This window comes from Centropristis striata, chromosome 14 (assembly GCF_030273125.1).
Source record: "Centropristis striata isolate RG_2023a ecotype Rhode Island chromosome 14, C.striata_1.0, whole genome shotgun sequence".
Classification (NCBI taxonomy): domain Eukaryota; kingdom Metazoa; phylum Chordata; class Actinopteri; order Perciformes; family Serranidae; genus Centropristis; species Centropristis striata.
In genome coordinates, this window is record NC_081530.1 from 676,996 (window position 1) to 694,852 (window position 17,857).

The following is a 17,857-nucleotide window of genomic DNA, read 5'->3' on the forward strand; positions in this document are numbered from 1 at the left end:
CTATACTTTGACTATATAACTATACAAGTTTTGAGTTTTTCTACTGAACCCTATTTTGCCATCACACAAGCTTTTTGCAAAAATACATTCAGCAAATTTTGATTTCAATCAGAAACCAGAATATCACTTCAGACCTCCGTCCAGGCCAATGTTTCATTAACATGCTCCACGGATGCTCCCATTTACAGAGTGGGATGCTCCCATTTACAGAGTTGGGATGGTCCCATTTGCAGAGTTGGGATGGTGGCATTTACAGAGTGGGATGCTCCCATTTACAGAGTTGGGATGGTCCCATTTACAGAGTGGGATGGTCCCATTTACAGAGTGGGATGCTCCCATTTACAGAGTTGGGATGGTCCCATTTACAGAGTGGGATGGTCCCATTTACCGAGTTGGGATGGTCCCATTTGCAGAGATGGGATGGTGGCATTTACAGAGTGGGATGGTGGCATTTACAGAGTTGGGAGGCTCCCATTTGCAGAGTTGGGATGCTCCCATTTACAGAGTTGGGATGGTCCCATTTACAGAGTGGGATGGTCCCATTTACAGAGTTGGGATTGTCCCATTTACAGAGTGGGATGGTCCCATTTACAGAGTTGGGATGGTCCCATTTACAGAGTGGGATGGTCCCATTTACAGAGTGGGATGGTCCCATTTACAGAGTTGGGATGGTCCCATTTACAGAGTGGGATGGTCCCATTTACAGAGTTGGGATGGTCCCATTTACAGAGTGGTATGGTCCCATTTAAAGAGTGGGATGCTCCCATTTACAGAGTGGGATGGTCCCATTTACAGAGTGGGATGCTCCCATTTACAGAGTGGGATGGTCCCATTTACAGAGAAATGGTTCCCACTCTGACAACAAAGAGCAAAGGAAACTGATCAGATGAGCCCTAAAATTTGATTGGGAAACTATTTTTTTCTGACACCACATGAATGCAGCACACATTTGCAGTGTTAAGTCAACATTAATTTATGGATTTGTGTCATTTTGATCCACTCCAATAGTAATGGATTATCATGAGTGGATGAGCAGATATTCTTTAAAATAAAAAATAAATTATATAAATAAGGAGGAGTAGTGGGTGCATTTTATGCAGAATACTTTCATTTATATTAGTAAATAATATTCATGAGTATCTAATGAAGTTGAAAAAAGGCATCAAATGAAGTATTCTAGTATTGCTGACATATGTAGATTGCTTATAGTGTCTTGTTTCGCCGTTTTCAATCAGCAAAGCAATGTTATAGTAATTTATCTTAAGAATTAAAATCACCTGTCTATCTTTATAAAATCCTGTGGTTGGTATATTTGTCTTCCAAACCACTAATTAATTGTACTGGAGTTTTCCGGATGTCCCACGCCAAGGTTGTTTCTCCTGCATCACAGTTGACTGATAGCTTTCACACCAAACAGACAAGTGCATCAGAATTCATCTGACCTGAGCCAAACATCTTTTAGTACTTGGCAGTTTTCAATATCCTGTGCTACAAAAACTAGTATGAGGTTCAGCATGTATCCTTGATCTGCTGTGTGCAGCATCTATCAGGTATTCTTGTGCCATTCCCCTCAGCTTGTTGTCAGTGTTATCTCTACATTTCGAGGCATCCCTTCTTTTTTTTACCACCCATAAAGCTTATATGGCCTCAAAAGTTACGATTGCAGTTTTACAGAATGCGATCCTCTGCAGGTACAACCATGTTGTGAATTCCTCTTTCTATCCTACCGGGGGGATAAAGTTGGCCGAGTCGCATTTGTTAATGCCAGATATTAATCCTCTCTGCCAAAAAAATGAGAGTTATTGTGAAGGAGGACCTGTGTGATTAATGCTTCACGGCACAGTATAACTTCGACCTTACCCAGCAGGCATATCACAGATGATAATGCGCAAGGGGCCTAAAGTGCCCCCAAAGCAAGAAAACTGTTTTCAGAGTATGGAAATACAGCAAGGTAAAATGTTCTAATATCAGAACGATATTTAGGCCTATGGTTTAGCAGATAAATCAGAATGAAAGGCACTTAATCAGCCATGACTACAAGCCTGATCACTCTTCTGTAACAACTGAACTGAAGAAGGTTTTCAGAAGAACAATGTCATGTCTTCAATCAAACTCCAGCCGAGTGATATGGATTGAACTTTCCCAGACATTTTGAGAAATGCTTTCAACGTGACTTTAAAATGATCTTAGTTGTGATCCATGTAAGTCCCTTGGATAAGGAGTACCAAGTACTGATCCCCTGAACAGAGGCCGCTGAAGGTTCAGTCAGAGACTTAAGACAGGGAATTGACCATTTATAGCAGATGGTTACACAGAGATCTTACACTGTTTGGTGTTACTTTCCACCAACATGCAACAGGTTCTGTCTTGCAAAGCTACTTGGGAACTTTTTGGTGGAATGTGCAGTTCCACCAAGGACAAATTGGTTTGGGACCTGAGAAGAGTTGTAGATGGAAGTGTAGCCATGATGACATTAGTGGGTGTTTCATGTTCTACAGGTTGGAAAAAGAGGATGGAGATGGAGATAATAGTTGTTCCATGCTTGTTCTTCAGATAAAGAGTAATATTTGTAATAACCAACATGGTCTCACAGAAATCCGCGAAATAGCCACGGATTTCGCTTAACTCAAAATCCGTGGAATAGCCACGGAATCGCTCAAATTTCCGTGAAACTGACACGGATTTGGCTACAATGCAAGTTAATGCCAGTCATATCCCGTGCCTATTCCAACATACAAAGTGAGTATGTACATTCACTGAGTGAAGATTTAGAAAATAAAACGTATATTTCTCACTAGAAATGTGATCAAAATCCATTTTTATGCAGAAACTAAGTCAAAATATTGATTTTTCACTAAAAATGAGAGAACTGTCCGCCATGTTTTTGATTCTGACTGCTGGGACCTTGAAAGTCACGTGACTTGGAACAAACCAATAGCCACGGGACATCACTGTCATTAACTTGCATTGTAGCGAAATCCGTGTCAGTTTCACGGAAATTTGAGCGATTCCGTGGCTATTCCACGGATTTTGAGTTAAGGGAAATCCGTGGCTATTTCACGGATTTCTGTGAGACCAGGTTCGTAATAACGGAACAAAAGCTTGCAGGTCATTATTGCGATCCGCCAAAACTGGTTCCACCAGTTTAAGAACTAGAGGTAATTTGGTGGAAAAGGGCTTTTTCAGGAAGCAGGAGGAACTAGAACTATCATCCATCACAAATGGCTGAAGGTCATCGACCACTCATAGATAGATAGATAGATAGATAGATAGATAGATAGATATACTTTATTTATCCCAAGCTGGGAAATTACAGCGTAGCAGCAGCATTACACACAGAGACAGTGACAACACAATTAAATAAAAAGAACAACCTAAGCGTACTTCAAGCAATAAAATATAAAAATACAATAAAATACAATAAAAAATAAAGTGTCTAAAGAAAAAGTGTCTAAAGAAGGAGTAATGTCTAAAGAAGGAGTAAAACCCAACATCATGTTTTAAAAACGACAGCTACTGGAACAATTACAAACACATTTATTTTTCTATCTGTGGAACACACTTATTTCTGGTTGAAGAATGTCACAACTGATAAAATGACAGACATCCTGTTACTCCTAATGGTGGATATAGCTCCTGTAGTGGAGTTCTTGGCCCATATGATTTAATCAGTTCAGATGATTCATGCGGTCCCAATCCCCAGTCCGATGCTCAGCATCGTCAGGAACGCAGCAGAGTGGAGACAGATACAGATCTGCAGTGAGAGCGCACACCAAGCAAGGTGCCTGAATATTAGTTACATTTTAAATTTAAGCATTTGATCAGTTAATATTATAGTAGTAGCTCATATGATGACCCCCTAACCCCTGCCAAACATGATGCCCAAGCATCTAAAAAATCTGAACCAATGAGAAAGAAGTAAGGCCCTTTTAATAAATAGCAGAAGAAGAGGGCAGTCAGCTGGTAGCCAAGCAGCTGAATGTTTGTGAAGAATGAAAGAAGCAGCTGGTTTCAATCAGCTTCATCTTTAATGTGAGCACGACTTATCTTAAAGCTCTAAAAGGACAATAAACAAATCTCAGTGATGCACACCAGAACCTCTGAGAGCTTTCAATATCTCACCAAGCAGTTTGTTAAGATGGATATTTTGCTTTGTGTATTCCAGTCTGAAGAGCTGAAGTGCTTGTTACTTAACTCTCCATCTTTGATATACCAAGCTTATTTTATTCCTCTGCACAGGCCACAAGGCCACTGTCTGCAGTCAGGGTTGGGTACGTGTGGGCGGATGTGAGCATGCTTGTATGAGCGACCATATGCCTTTTACGTGAGCATGAAGTCATGGTTATTCGTGTGAATGGGCACAACAAGCGTATTGATGTGTGTTGCTTTGGAGAACATGTTGTTCCAGAGGCCAAAGCCTACATAATAACAGACGCTGAGAGATGCTATACACTCAAGCCCTATGTATCTTATATATCTATCTAAAGTATAATCATCTAGGGAAAAAAGCACAACAATATTTCAAAATAAACCTGAGCAGATATTGAGCACACAGTGTATTAGTTGTGCCAGACTGTATGAAAGCATACAGAAAAACAAACAAAAAGAGAACATCCATTCATAAAACCCATCCGTGATACCACAACAATAAAAGATGTTTTCATTTTTTAACTCAGTCTCCCAGTTCCCAGGTAAAAGGGGAGGCTAACAGTGAAGAAACTGGGAGAGTGTCTTATTTTGATGATTCAAGTGCAGGGTAATCAGTGCCCTCCATCTCACCTGAAAACGAAACAAAAAGGCAGAAAATGGTTCTGATTCAACTTCAGCCGTAACTCACCACTGCTAAGCCAAACTAAGCATGTATGTGAATGACTCTGTGTGTGTGTGTGTGGGAGCACAAGCGTTGGGGTGCATATCTGCGTGCAATGAGCGCGCAGGGCCCCAAAGATTAGCCCCGTCCTGCCTGGCTGACCCTTCCCTCTGATGGAAGCTAGCTGACGGAGTGGAGGTAAGTGGTGTGTGAGTGTTTGTATACTCAGGAGAGAGGCTGAGGGCGAGAGTATCATTCCTTCTGCCCCTTCTACCAAGTGGAGAACCAAAGTCTGGCGATACGAGACTCCTCTCATGCCACTCGCTCATGATTCATGAAAACACCTGCCAGAGTGTGATCTGGGCTGCCTTGGCCTGCGAGCTAAGTGCCATGCAAATGAAAGAGCACTTGCACGAATGCATTTCAGCGTGTAGACAGATGTGGAATATCCTTCAGCTGCATTTACTAGCAGGATGCACAATCTTCTTTTGTTGTTTATTACATTACCATTAAGATAGACATTAATGCAGATACAAGAATCTGGCGATACGATACTTATCATGAGACAAGAGTTATGATTCAAAATATTGGATATACTGCGATACTGTTGATATATTGCAATTTTTTATCTAATTTTAAGAAATAGTGCCATAGTGTAAATAACACACTAACATATGCACAAAACTGAGTTAAAAACAACAATAATATTCACATGTTATTATCAATTTCTAATGGATAGTGTTTTTAAAAATTGATCATAACATATAATATCACTATCCTCAAGTCCGAGTCAGTCTCGAGTCAACAAAGAAGAGCCAGAGTCGAGTCAATACGACTTGACTTCAAAGTCTGAGTCACTAGAAACCAGGCTTTGAGTCGGACTGTGGTCTGGGTACGTGTCAGGGACATTTTATGTTTAGTTTTTTTAGTTATTTACCTTATTATGCCTCTAAAAATGCACCTGGTCTTTAATGATATGATATCCTCCCTTCCTACCACCTAACCCAACAACTTTGACCCTTGGCTGAGTCACATTTGAGGCTAACGTTAGCTTCGGTTAGCTAGCTTAGCTTTTACTTACTTTTCTGGGTGCAACCACGACAAGTGTTGATTGAAAATGGACGTTGTCCCACAGACTGTACCAAAGCATACAGAAAACCTACAAAAAGAGGACAATCATTCAGAAAAACCCTTCAGTGATAACACAACAATGATCAGTCATCCTTTGGCAAATATAACATTTGGTGCTGCACTTTCCTGATTTTTATGTGAAATTCGTGAAAGCAATCAGCATGATGTAGGGCTCTAGTCTGAGTCTGAATCATCAAAATACAAGTCCAAGAAGAGTCACAAGTCTCAAAAATTGGACTTCAAGACCAAGTCCTCAGAGTGGAAGTTTGGGTCGAGTCCTGTAAAATCAGGCTTCCAGTCCAACTCAAGTACTTCATTCCTGACTCAAGTGGATCAATTTTTTCTTAAACCCCTAGCAGATATTCTAATATGGACTCATACAAAGGTGATAAATGCAAGCCAAAGGACTTAATTGTGTTGCTTTATCAGTGTTCAATACAAAAACATCAATAAATTGTTGAATAACATAACAAATATTATAAGAGGACTAAAGACAAAGCAATAAAAAAATGAAAGTAATTAAAAAAAACAAACAGAAGTACACAGACTTCAATAAAAAACAAAAACAAGAATTGAGTGCAAAAAAGGGAACAGACGTACAAAGCATAAAAACAATGAAAGCAACAGAACAATTAAGCAAAAGATAAAAGAAAGAAAGAGAAAGCAGTCCTCCAGTCATAGCAACAGCAGCAGCTGCCCTTCACCACAGCTGAGAGGAGGTGTGTCGCCACGGTGACCAAGAGTGGACACTGATTTATAATCCACCTCCCTCCGTCCCTCTGCAAGACCCCCCTCCTCCTCCTCCTCCTCCTCCTCCTCCTCCTCCTCCTCCCGCGTCCCCTTCCACTCCTTTACGGCGTCAGCATGACAGTGTTGCTATGGCAACAGCATACCACTGCAGAGGCAAATGTAAGCAGTCATCGATCTGTATGTGTGACTGTCATGTACATACATATCAGTGTAGTCATGTGCATATTTTTAGGTGGTATTTTTGGCAGAACTGTAATAGAGAAAAGATGAAGGCGAGGGGAGACGATGACGATGATGTGAGGAAGATCGGAGGCTGCACTGTCAGACTTCAGCTCAGCTCTTTTGTCTTACATTTGTGTTAGGGATTATAAACTCCTCCTTTGGTGAGGAAATTCTTCCAATCTTGGGCTTAACCCTTTGATGCACAACATGGGTCTAAAGTGACCTGACTGAGTTCTTATGCTATTTCTGTGCAATAAATGAATTTAATCATTGAGTATTCCAGGTTTTCCTCAATTAACCGTTGAAGAAAAACATTCATTTTTTTAGGTTTTCCTCAATTAACTTGAGAAAAAAGCATGAAGGGAAACATGGAAATAATGATCTGTTGTCATAAAAAACAAGATATTCAAAGAATACTTTGAATATTCAATCATGAAATGAATGGATTTCAAAAAATAGAGCAAAGAAACACACAGCATGAACTAACATGGGAAATGAATGTGGGTCATTTTTGACCCATGTTGTGCATCAAAGGGTTAAAAACATTTCAGAAACCACAGATAAACAATAAAAAGTATGTTAAATAACATCACTATTGGTTTAACTCCCTGTAAGACTGGAGTTTTGGACATACAAACAATGAAAACACTCTGAGCCTTTAGCTTCTTTTTGAACCATGATGGGTGGTTGGTTGGCCAATCTGTTGATTTGTTGGTTGGACCAAACTAAAACATTACAGAAACTATAGGAACAATGATAAAGTCATGATCCCCATAGTACAAATTCAACACCACGTAGAGTGTTGATTTTATGTTGATTTTATGATTTTTTGTTTTTATTGTATTCATGCATATTTTATTTTGTGCGGGCAGTACATTTTACATTTTATTTGATTTATTTTTATCCCATTTTTAATTTATTTTATCTTATTGCATCTTACTGTTCTATTGTTTACTACATCTCTTTGTATTGTGTTATGTATTTATTGTTTGTGCAGCACTTTGGAAACCTTGTGTTTGCTAAAATTGTGCTCTATAAATAAAGGGGATTGGACTGGATTGAACATTGTCAGTTCCTTTGGCATGGTTGACATTTTTGTTTTTTAGTCAAATGTGTCTTACAGTACTTACTGGACAGTTACTGGATGGATTGCCATGTAATGTAGAGCTGATATCCCAAGGATGTATCCCAAGGACTGTATTGGCCCCCTGATCTTTCCTCTAGCACCGACATGAGCTTCACATTTTATGGTTTTGAATGATATGACTTCTCCTAATCTATTATTTACCTGTTACCTTTCATAATCAATCTGAACAACTTTGCACATTGGCATAGATTGGATCTATCAGAGCACTGATTTAGAAAAAAATCTGTTTAAACTTGATGTTATCTTGCTGGAGTTTGTGGCATCTTTTTGTATCATTGAATCAGGAGATCAGTTATATTAGCAGCACCTGTTGCTAACACCATGGGCTGCATTGCTAGCACCTGTTGGCAGACAGGAACAGCAGGTGGAATTTGAAAAAGGATGAGGAGAATTAGGAATTACCATCTCGCTATAAGCCTCATGTGTAGTTACTGTTGCTACCACTTTCAGCCCATCCACTCTAGCACATTGGCCTACATGTGCTTTTTTTTTACAAAGGTAATGATGCTAAATTGACCACTTTTAACAATGGCTCTTCAATTTCACGCAGATATAACAAAAAAGGTTTTCATTTCAACCCACAACTGTGGCTTTTGTTGGCTGAAAAGACAACTGTCACAACTGAAGCAAGCAAGTCTTTGATAATGCTAAAATTGAAACTACATTATTTGTTTTGAGTCATGATCCCCATAGCACAAATCTGACATTGGCAGTTCTTTTTGTGGCATTATTGACATTTTTTCTTACCAGTTACTGGATGGATTGCTGTGAAATGTAGTATTGAAATTCTGCCAACAATTGAAGACTTATTCTACCACGCCAAATTCTGACCTCAAATTCACACTGTAAAGTTTTGTTAAACAGTTAACATCATCAGTTACTTCTCCTAATCTGTTACTTTTCCAAATCACTATGAACCACACATTGGCATAGGTTGGATCAATCAGAGCACTAATTTAGAAATTAAAATCTGTTTAAGTCACCATATGACCAGTTACTGAAAAGCAATGTACCATTTAAAAAGCTTTTTTAAAGCGTCCGGTGCAGTGCACAAACAATGCACCGGGGCTGCATTACATGACTTCCAAAAACAATATCACTAATCTGTTTTAAACTGAATATTCTCTTGTCTCTCACTAAAACACTGAGTCCTGCTGCTTCATGACACAACATTGCATATTAGTAGTGCAGGAAAAGAAACTAACCAGGATTCTGTCAGTAGGAGAGCAAAGAGGGAAGAGAACAGCGCCCAAACCCATCCGAAGGGCAGGTTGGGGAAATGTGGCTGGAACCACTTTTAGGGGATTCCAATAACAACTTGAATAGACACTTGCTGCATTCATGGACTCATGGTGGTGCGCTGCTGCGAATGAAAACACTGGAAATTGATATTTGGCATTATTTTTTCCATTTAAAAATGTATATTTTTGGGCCTGGTGGGTGTTCCTGCTGTTGTTGTTGTTGTTGTTGTTGGGTATACCTGCTAAACATTAGCATATTAGCTTTGTCATGATCATTTTAGCTGGCTGACATTAGCATTTAGATTAGTGGTGTTTAAGTGGTGCAGCCTTACGGAGCTGTTAGCATGGCTGCAGGCTCTCAGTCTGGTTTAATGGTATCTGCCATTGATGCTGCCTCCTTGTCTCCTGGAGGTTCACAACTGGATTAGTCGATGTTGAAGACAGTTCCCCACTCGATTGACAGACAATAAGATGTCTAAATCAGGACAGAAGGTTTTCACCCAGAAAACTGTTGTATCTTTGAACAGTGTGTGTCAGACTGAGGCAGAGATATAAAGTGCACCAACATCGGCTTTACAACAAGTTCACCAGGGGCTCCAGCTTATCTCACATCGATCCATTTAACATGCTTCTAGCTGTGTTGTAAACACTGCTGAACTAGCTTAATGCAAACACACTCTACAGAGGACACAAACATGTTAAACCATGGGTGTAATTGTCTGTAATTGATCAGCGCGATGCAACACAGTAATCTTACTGGCCCTGCTTTGACTGAATCGTTCTGGCCATCCCTGCATTGATCGCTCTTTGATTGTAGCTGTGTAGCTTTCCTCGGAGTCCGCTGGACTGTAAATCCATCGAAATTCTCATCTTGTTATGGAACCGCGAGAAAGAAAGGCTGAAGTAGAAGACAGAGGGTGTGGGGGTGGAGGGCAGAACGATAGACCAAATGACTGTGCGAGTGGGAGTTGGGAGATTTGAAAATATCTAATAAGAGAAAGAAAAATGGGGAAAAAAGGGCAATTTGAGATTGAGAATGAAAGTGAAATGAAACAAAGCCAATTTGGCACTTTGGATGTATACCAAGGCTTGTGTTGATCTGTGTGTATATATGTTGTGTGTGTGTGTGTGTGTGTGTGTGTGTAGGTGTGAAACAAACCTGTCAGCCTGTGGGGCTGAGAAAACTAGATTCTGAATCCATTTTGAAGGCACACAAATGACCTTGAGGCCCCCACAGTCAGGCAGACGCTGTCCTGCACCAACCTGATTCAACTTCTCTCTTCATATCGGCTGCTGAGTGAGAAAGAAGTGTGAGAGAGAGAGAGAGAGAGAGAGAGAGAGAGAGAGAGAGAGAGAGAGAGAGAGAGAGAGAGAGAGATGGAGTGGGTCTGTCTGTCCAGTAGCTTATAAAAAGTCCATTATGGAGCGCTTCTATCAGTTTGGGCTCTCCCAGATGGACCCTGGAGTAAATGGACAGCACCAGAGAGCTATAAGCTCAGATTTGATATACGGCTGAGAAATAGCTGTGTGTGTGTGTGTGTGAGTGTGTGTGTGTGATTGTGCGTGTTTAGGAGAGTGTGCATTCAATCATATACACTGCACTGAAAGAGCTGACAGTAGTCAACGGTGAACAATTCCACGCCACTGTTTGGTGCACGCCATATACTTAACACAGCTGTTTTAGCATATTACCATATGCGATCCCCCTGCCACACACACACACACACACACATACATACATCCAGTCTTCCCAGCAGGCTTAAATCCCGGCTCAGTCTGACAAAGGAGCCTGTGGCTCTAACTGGCTCTGCCCCAATCCCCTTCCCCAGCCTGCTGCTTTGTACGGGCTCAAAACCTCTTTACTGCATGACGTTTATTTATCAGCCATATTTACTTCCCATTGTGTAGGTGTAAATGTGTGTCAGCGTGTGTGTGTGTGTGTGTTTGTGCCACATCAAGGTGTATTTGAGCTTTCGTGTCACTGCTAATGTGTGTATTTAGAAGTTCAGTATGCTTGTTCATGCTTCATGCTGGTGTGTGTTCAGCGCGGTACCCCACCGCTCTTTGCATTGAGTGGAGGAAGCTTGACAAAAGGCTGTGCCTGCTGAGTGATAGCGCTCAGCGGGCTGTGAATGGGACTTTGTCCTTCAACATGATACTTTATCAACTGTTTGTTTGTCGAGGAAGAAAGAGAGACAATGGCCTCGAGCTAGATGTGGATGAGACTGTTTGAGGACCAATGCTTTATTCTTAGCAGTTGGGTTCCAGCAAGGCAAACAAATCAAGTGGTTATCTACAAATAACCAGCAAATCTTAACATTTTATGCACTGCACTTACCGAAAATGAACCAGTTGAATGCGGGGACAAGCATTTTACTCGCAGATTCCATTTGAAGAACAGTGGGTTGCACTTGTTTAATGTCATTTTGCAATTAGAATGGGATAAAAGACACTTCTTAAAAAGTAAATGTCACTGACGAGGCTTGCGGTGTCTAAGATAACAGCATGTTTACTGAGACTCTTTCCAATTTCAGCACTGTGTTGCACTTAAAAGTCTAAGTGAATGAACAGCTCCAAACTAGGGCTAGCTATTGTGTGATACCTTCACCCTTTACCCTCTGAACCACAAGCAGTTTCAGGGCATTTTTAGCTTCTGTTACTTTTTCAATGCAGTATAAGTCCTGTGCCTTTATGAAAACAGCACAATCATGGCTAGAAGTAAAAAATCTCTTTGTGCATAATCACACAATTGTAATGTAGAAATGAAATGTGTTTATTTGGTTATAATTATAATTATTATTATTATTATTATTTTTACAAAATTGTGTCTATATGTAGAACATTTTTCCAAGTGCCAGGAAAGTGATACCAGTGTTGCGGGGGGCTTCATATGCATTACATTATGAATATTTTACATTTTTACAACCATCACAGAAAAGCCAGTTTTTTTGTATTGGGTTAGATCAAATTCTTCATTTTTGCTCAAATAGTAAATTGCACATTAAGAAGTGATTTAGATTAAATATAAGAATTTTAAGCTTGATTTGGTTACTTTTTCTGAAGCTGAAAATCTGATGATAATGCTACTTTCATATTGTGATAATAGATACATTTTTGGGTTATTGTTTCAAAGAAATATGCTTTTTAAACCTGCTGTCAGGTTTTGGGGTTCAGAGGGATAAAGTGATACCAATACCAATAGAGTACTTTATTATATACTTTTTTATTCGATTCCCATTGAAACATTAATTAATTAATAAATTATTCCTAGACAAATACATCACACACTGAACTGCCAACTTGACTTAACCACGCTACAAACTGTACAAACATTCGTTTCCATTGATTTCTAGATCAGGGGACAACAAAGACAAAAGAAGGTGTTGTTTGACTGGAGAAGTTTAAATACTACTTGTTACTGGACTATTCTGGTATTATGGAGTACTGGTACCAAGCCCAGTTCAAAACCAATTACCCCTAACTCTTAATACGTGATTGGATCACCTTAATAAGCTTTTATACCTGTCAGTAGTTCCATTCTACACTCATAGGTAATGTATCAACCTTTCCATCGGCCAATCAGGATTATTGACCTTAACTTAACAAAACAGCTGAAATGTGTTGACTAAAGCAAGTTTTTGCACTCTGTAGTCTTTTTTTCTCCCACAGTTTTATTTCTGTTCTTTCAACATCAAGTGTTCATGTTAAATGTACTGTATAAAGGCAGGTTCAGAGGAACTGCTTTTATCAGACCTGACTCAAATGCCCTTACAGCCCACATAATAAATTGATGGTGACCCATCATTTTTTATTTTTCATGCACTACACTGCAGCTGCAGCACAGGTGATCTGTTCATTTGTCAGGGCGATATTCTAAAACAGGTTTTCACTTCACCGACGCTTCTGTTCAGATGACACGAAAGCTTCAGACAAGAAAAATATCAAATCTCCACCTCTGCTCCAGACCAATCATGGGATTATCGACCCCGCTCACTATTGGAAGTGATACTGCCGGATATAGATGGAAAATAGATTCCCCCGGAGATGAAGAAACAGCTGAAATGGGTGGAAAAAAGTAGGGATGAGAGAGGGCAAGAAGATTTGTTGAAGTGTGCGATGATGTGTCCATTAAAGTGCAGTCCAGAACATTAAACAATATAGTGGGGTTTGTAAAGGTCAGTTCTCTCGAGGGGTTTATCCATATTGATCTTTAGTTTCGATTGTGCGACTGACTCCGCACCAGCGTCCATCTAAATCCTTTTCTCTGCCGTAGACCTAATGGAGAGAGAGAGAGAGAGGGAAATAAAGAGATAGAGAGGAAAAGTAGTCCTCACTGGTCATTTTATGTGAGACATTACTGCTCTGTCCTGCTTCACTGACCTCTGTGTCTCAGAAGCACAGAAGAGCAGAATATACGCCCACACACACACACACAGGGCTTCATTTTGCGCCCGATTCTGCCGGAAAATGATTCAGAAACTCCCAGAACAGAACCGGCACTCCCACTGTCGCTCTCCAAATAAATCAATACGTTTTCTGAAATGTCTTGAAATTCAGAAACTTTATGTTATCTGGCTGAAGTTTGTGGCATCTTTTTGCAGCATTGATTTCCCACTGATGTTAGTCACGAATCCTTTCAGTCAGGCCTTAATCCTGTCAAGCTGACTTCAGGAGGTCAGTTATATTAGCAGCACCTGTTGCTAACACCATGGGCTGCATTGCTAGCACCTGTTAGCAGACAGGAACAGCAGGCGGAATCTGAAAAAGATGAGGAGAACTAGGAATTACCATCTCGCTATAAGCCTCATGTGTAGTTACTGTTGCTACCACTTTCAGCCCATCCACTCTAGCACATTGGCCTTCATGTGCTTTTTTTAAATTGACCACTTTTAACAATGGCTCTTCAATTTCATGCAGATATAACACGAAAGGTTTTTATTCACAACTGTGGCTTCTGTTGGCTAAAATGACAACTGTCACAACTGAAGCAAGCGTTTGATAATGCTAATGCTAATATTTAAACTCCAGGATTGGTTTGAAAGCTCAGCTCCAGCTGACTTTTATGAGTTGAGTTCTTAAACTCATCTAACTTTTGGTTAGCCTGAAATAAGGTCTGTGGTGAACAAAAGCTTAAGAGATGTTTGCGTTTTGTTGTACAACATAAATCATCGTTACTAAATACCCCAAATTGTGAAATTTTAAGTTTTAACATGTCCTTAAAAAGGTGGTTGCTAAGAAATGGCTAAAGGAGACTACAGTGGTTGTTGGACATTAAACTCTCTCAATAGTCCGCCTCAGGGCCTCTAGTCGTGTGTTTCAGTGCTCTTTCAAACTCTTGCAGATTGTAGATTAGGCTAATAAACAGTTTATTAGGCTACGGTTTCCCTAGCTTGTCAAAACCGCTGGTTAGCTTGTCGGAGACAGTCTGAGGCATCACAGTCGTGATGTTGGATGTGACTGTGGAGTAGTTTGCTATAGCATCACGTTAGCTTTTAACTTCTGTCGGCTGTATTAACACTTCAAACATAATAAAGATGGTGTTCAGTTATGAGGTTATCCTAGGGTGACCAAGCGTCCTCTTTTGCCCGGACATGTCCACTTTTTACGTCCTGTCCAGGGCGTCCGGCCGGGTTTTATAAATTCACGAAAATGTCCGGTGTTCACTGTTTCTCATAGGACCAGTACACGTGCACGTAAATTGAAAATCCATCTGAAATGCCGAAGCGTAAGTGCAGCTTCACAGATGAACTGCAAAAAAATTTCCGACGTCGGGACAGGTGGGAGGCGGAGAGAACCGTGTGCAAAGCTGGCACATATTATATATATGTCTCAGTGTCTAATAAAGCTGCTGGAGATCTCAAAGCTCACATGGACACCGAAAAACATAAAAAAAACTGTGCGAGGTGAGAGTTCTTCTGCAAAGTTGACTGAGTTCTTTGTTAGACCTGGGAAAACAGAGGATGCTATAAATGCAGCGGAAGGTGCAATGGCATTTCATACTGTGAAACACCACAACAGCTATTATTTATCTTATTGCAGTTATTAAGATATTGTTTAAACTAGATTTTCTAACAGAAGAGTTCATATTTAGAACATTATTTCATATTATTTATTCATTTATTTGAAAAGAGTCTACGAGAGCTATTATTTTTAAGTTTTTACAGATTTCATTTTATTTTATTACAGAAGTTAATTTTGCACTATTGAAGCATAATAAAGCATGTTCATCAGCCTCCGAGAAGCCTGTCTGAGTTTGTGTCTCGAGGCCGTGCCGATTGTCCTCTTTTTTGGAAATCAAAATATGGTCACCCTATGTTATCCTGCTGAACAAAACGTGTAAGCATCATAAACGTGTGTTTGCCACTCAGCTTATTTTCTGCAATGATCCAAAATTCAATGCAAAAATACAATCGGCGGATTCTCAATAGACCTCATGGCAATGCTAACTTCCGGGTTGGACTACAAAAATATGTCATTATGTTTGAGCTCTATTTTTTGCAGCTTATGTTACAATGGAAAAAACAAACACTTTTTTCATACAAACATAATGTTATTGCTCATGCGTTGTGGTTTTTCCAAACTTTAGAGGAATCAACTCTTACTGTAGCCTCATGCACACAACTCAAAGCTTAAAGCTTGACAGGCCCGCTGTGCCTAATTACGGTTGCTAAGCAATGATTGGATAATTTGTGTTTCGGGGAGGGTTTAGCAATAAACAAATAATCCTTTCCCTTCAATTGACTTAATTGGAGGGAAAGGATTACTGGAGAGGAAAAACAGTAGGCTATGTGAAAAGTTCATGTCTTGCAAAAGTTAAACACCAGCTTTGGTTTTTTTTTATCACTTTTTTATTGCCTAGGAGGATGAGTAGTGTACACAATGACACTTCACAAGCTCTCACACTATATGTTTTTTACACAGTGAAAAAAAACCAGAACATGCTGAAAGAACATAGGTCAATAACAGCCTACAGACAGAAAACACAGAACAGCAAAGAGAAACAGCAGTACCATGTAAAACTCGACTTTAAGTTTAATGCAAGTCTACTCATGTGATTACAGTACTAGCACTTGGAGCAGCCAAAAAGAAGAAAGACACATTATACAAGTCTTTTTGAATGTGACATCACCAAAAAAGACCTAAAATGATAGCTTTATCATTTGTTGATGTTTTAATGTTTTCATAATAGAGTAATAAACATATGCATATATAACATATAAAGTACTTTAACTGAACATTATGGAACAGGGACAGTCCGCTCAAATGACACATTAAATTATTAAAGGTCCAATGGTTTGCTGGAATTTCAGTTCAATCTTGTTCAGGATGACCCTGAAACATTTCAAGACATTTTACTGTACAGTTTTTGAAAAAAAAAAAAAAAATCAAATAAAGCTACATTTACAGCAGAATGCACTGACAAATTCCTCATGCTTGAACTATTTCGTGTTAAAAATGTTGAGTTGTTTTACTCTAAAGTTGGGATTTTCTTAAGAAAATGAAAAGGAAAATGACTTCAATACACACTATATAGCACATGTGCTCATCTTTTTCTCCAGTGGTTTTTGTAAAGGATGACCCTGATTTTGACCATGTAAAATCTGAAGTATTTTACTATCCCACTCCAGACTAAATTGAAAAGTTGGCAGCTGTAGTTATTGTAGTGAAGATCATCGTAAAGCTTAGTGAAGTATCAAGTCGGAGACTGTGGAGATGTTAGACACGAATATCTAGGTGCAATAAATCCTGGCACAAGGTTTAATGTTTCTGGTGTTGGTTGTTACTGTAAAACCTGCAGCCAGCATGTGGGCGTTTGCACCGTGCGCTGACCTGAGTATGGCTAATAAAAACTAGTAAATCCCAGAGCTGTTGGCATGTGCATCTCTACTCTAGGTTTGATTGTCACATTAAGTGCAATAATATTCTGATCTTTTTTTAAGCAATGAGGCGATAAGGCAAAAACAAATTCGCTTTATATTCTGAAATACTTTCAGAGCGCTTTTGCACCATTTGCCAATTCCAGTTTGTCTCCAAACTAAGCAAAAGCTAGCAACCCACACACATGTACACTATCATTTGTTTTACCCAGGGCTGTATCCAGCTGCAGATATCTTCTAGACAGCTCGCAAACAAAATGATTGCATTGTTCCTGTGGTAAAATGATCCACTATGGCCTTGAAGCATAAGTGATCCTGCTGAGAACAACGCACATTACAAGGAATGGAAGGGAGAGTTAAGCAGCTCGAATGGAGGAGCAAGATGATAAAAAAACGACTTATTTTTTTTCTTACGAAGAGATGTTTCTGTAAAAGGCCAAATTAAAAGGTTGAATGGGTGTTTGAGCAGCCAGGATGCTCCATTCCCATCATGCTTTTCTCTCAGTGGATGTGCTGTGTGTTTGTATTCTTCCTCAGGTCGACGCTTTGATAGGAGCTAATGTGAGGAAATTTCAGTGTCAATCACTTTCGCACTCTGTTATCTAATACACACACACACACACACACTCACAGTCACATTCCATGTGGATAATGTACCTTAGACACGCTGGTATGTCTC

General features: G+C 39.7%; 1 protein-coding gene across 1 annotated transcript in view; it reads left to right on the forward strand.

The window, feature by feature from the left end:
- The window catches only part of adgrb2 (adhesion G protein-coupled receptor B2), a 290,118-nt gene that overhangs the window by 112,989 nt on the left and 159,272 nt on the right, over positions 1-17,857 (forward strand). The gene's annotated exons all lie outside the window — the stretch shown is intronic.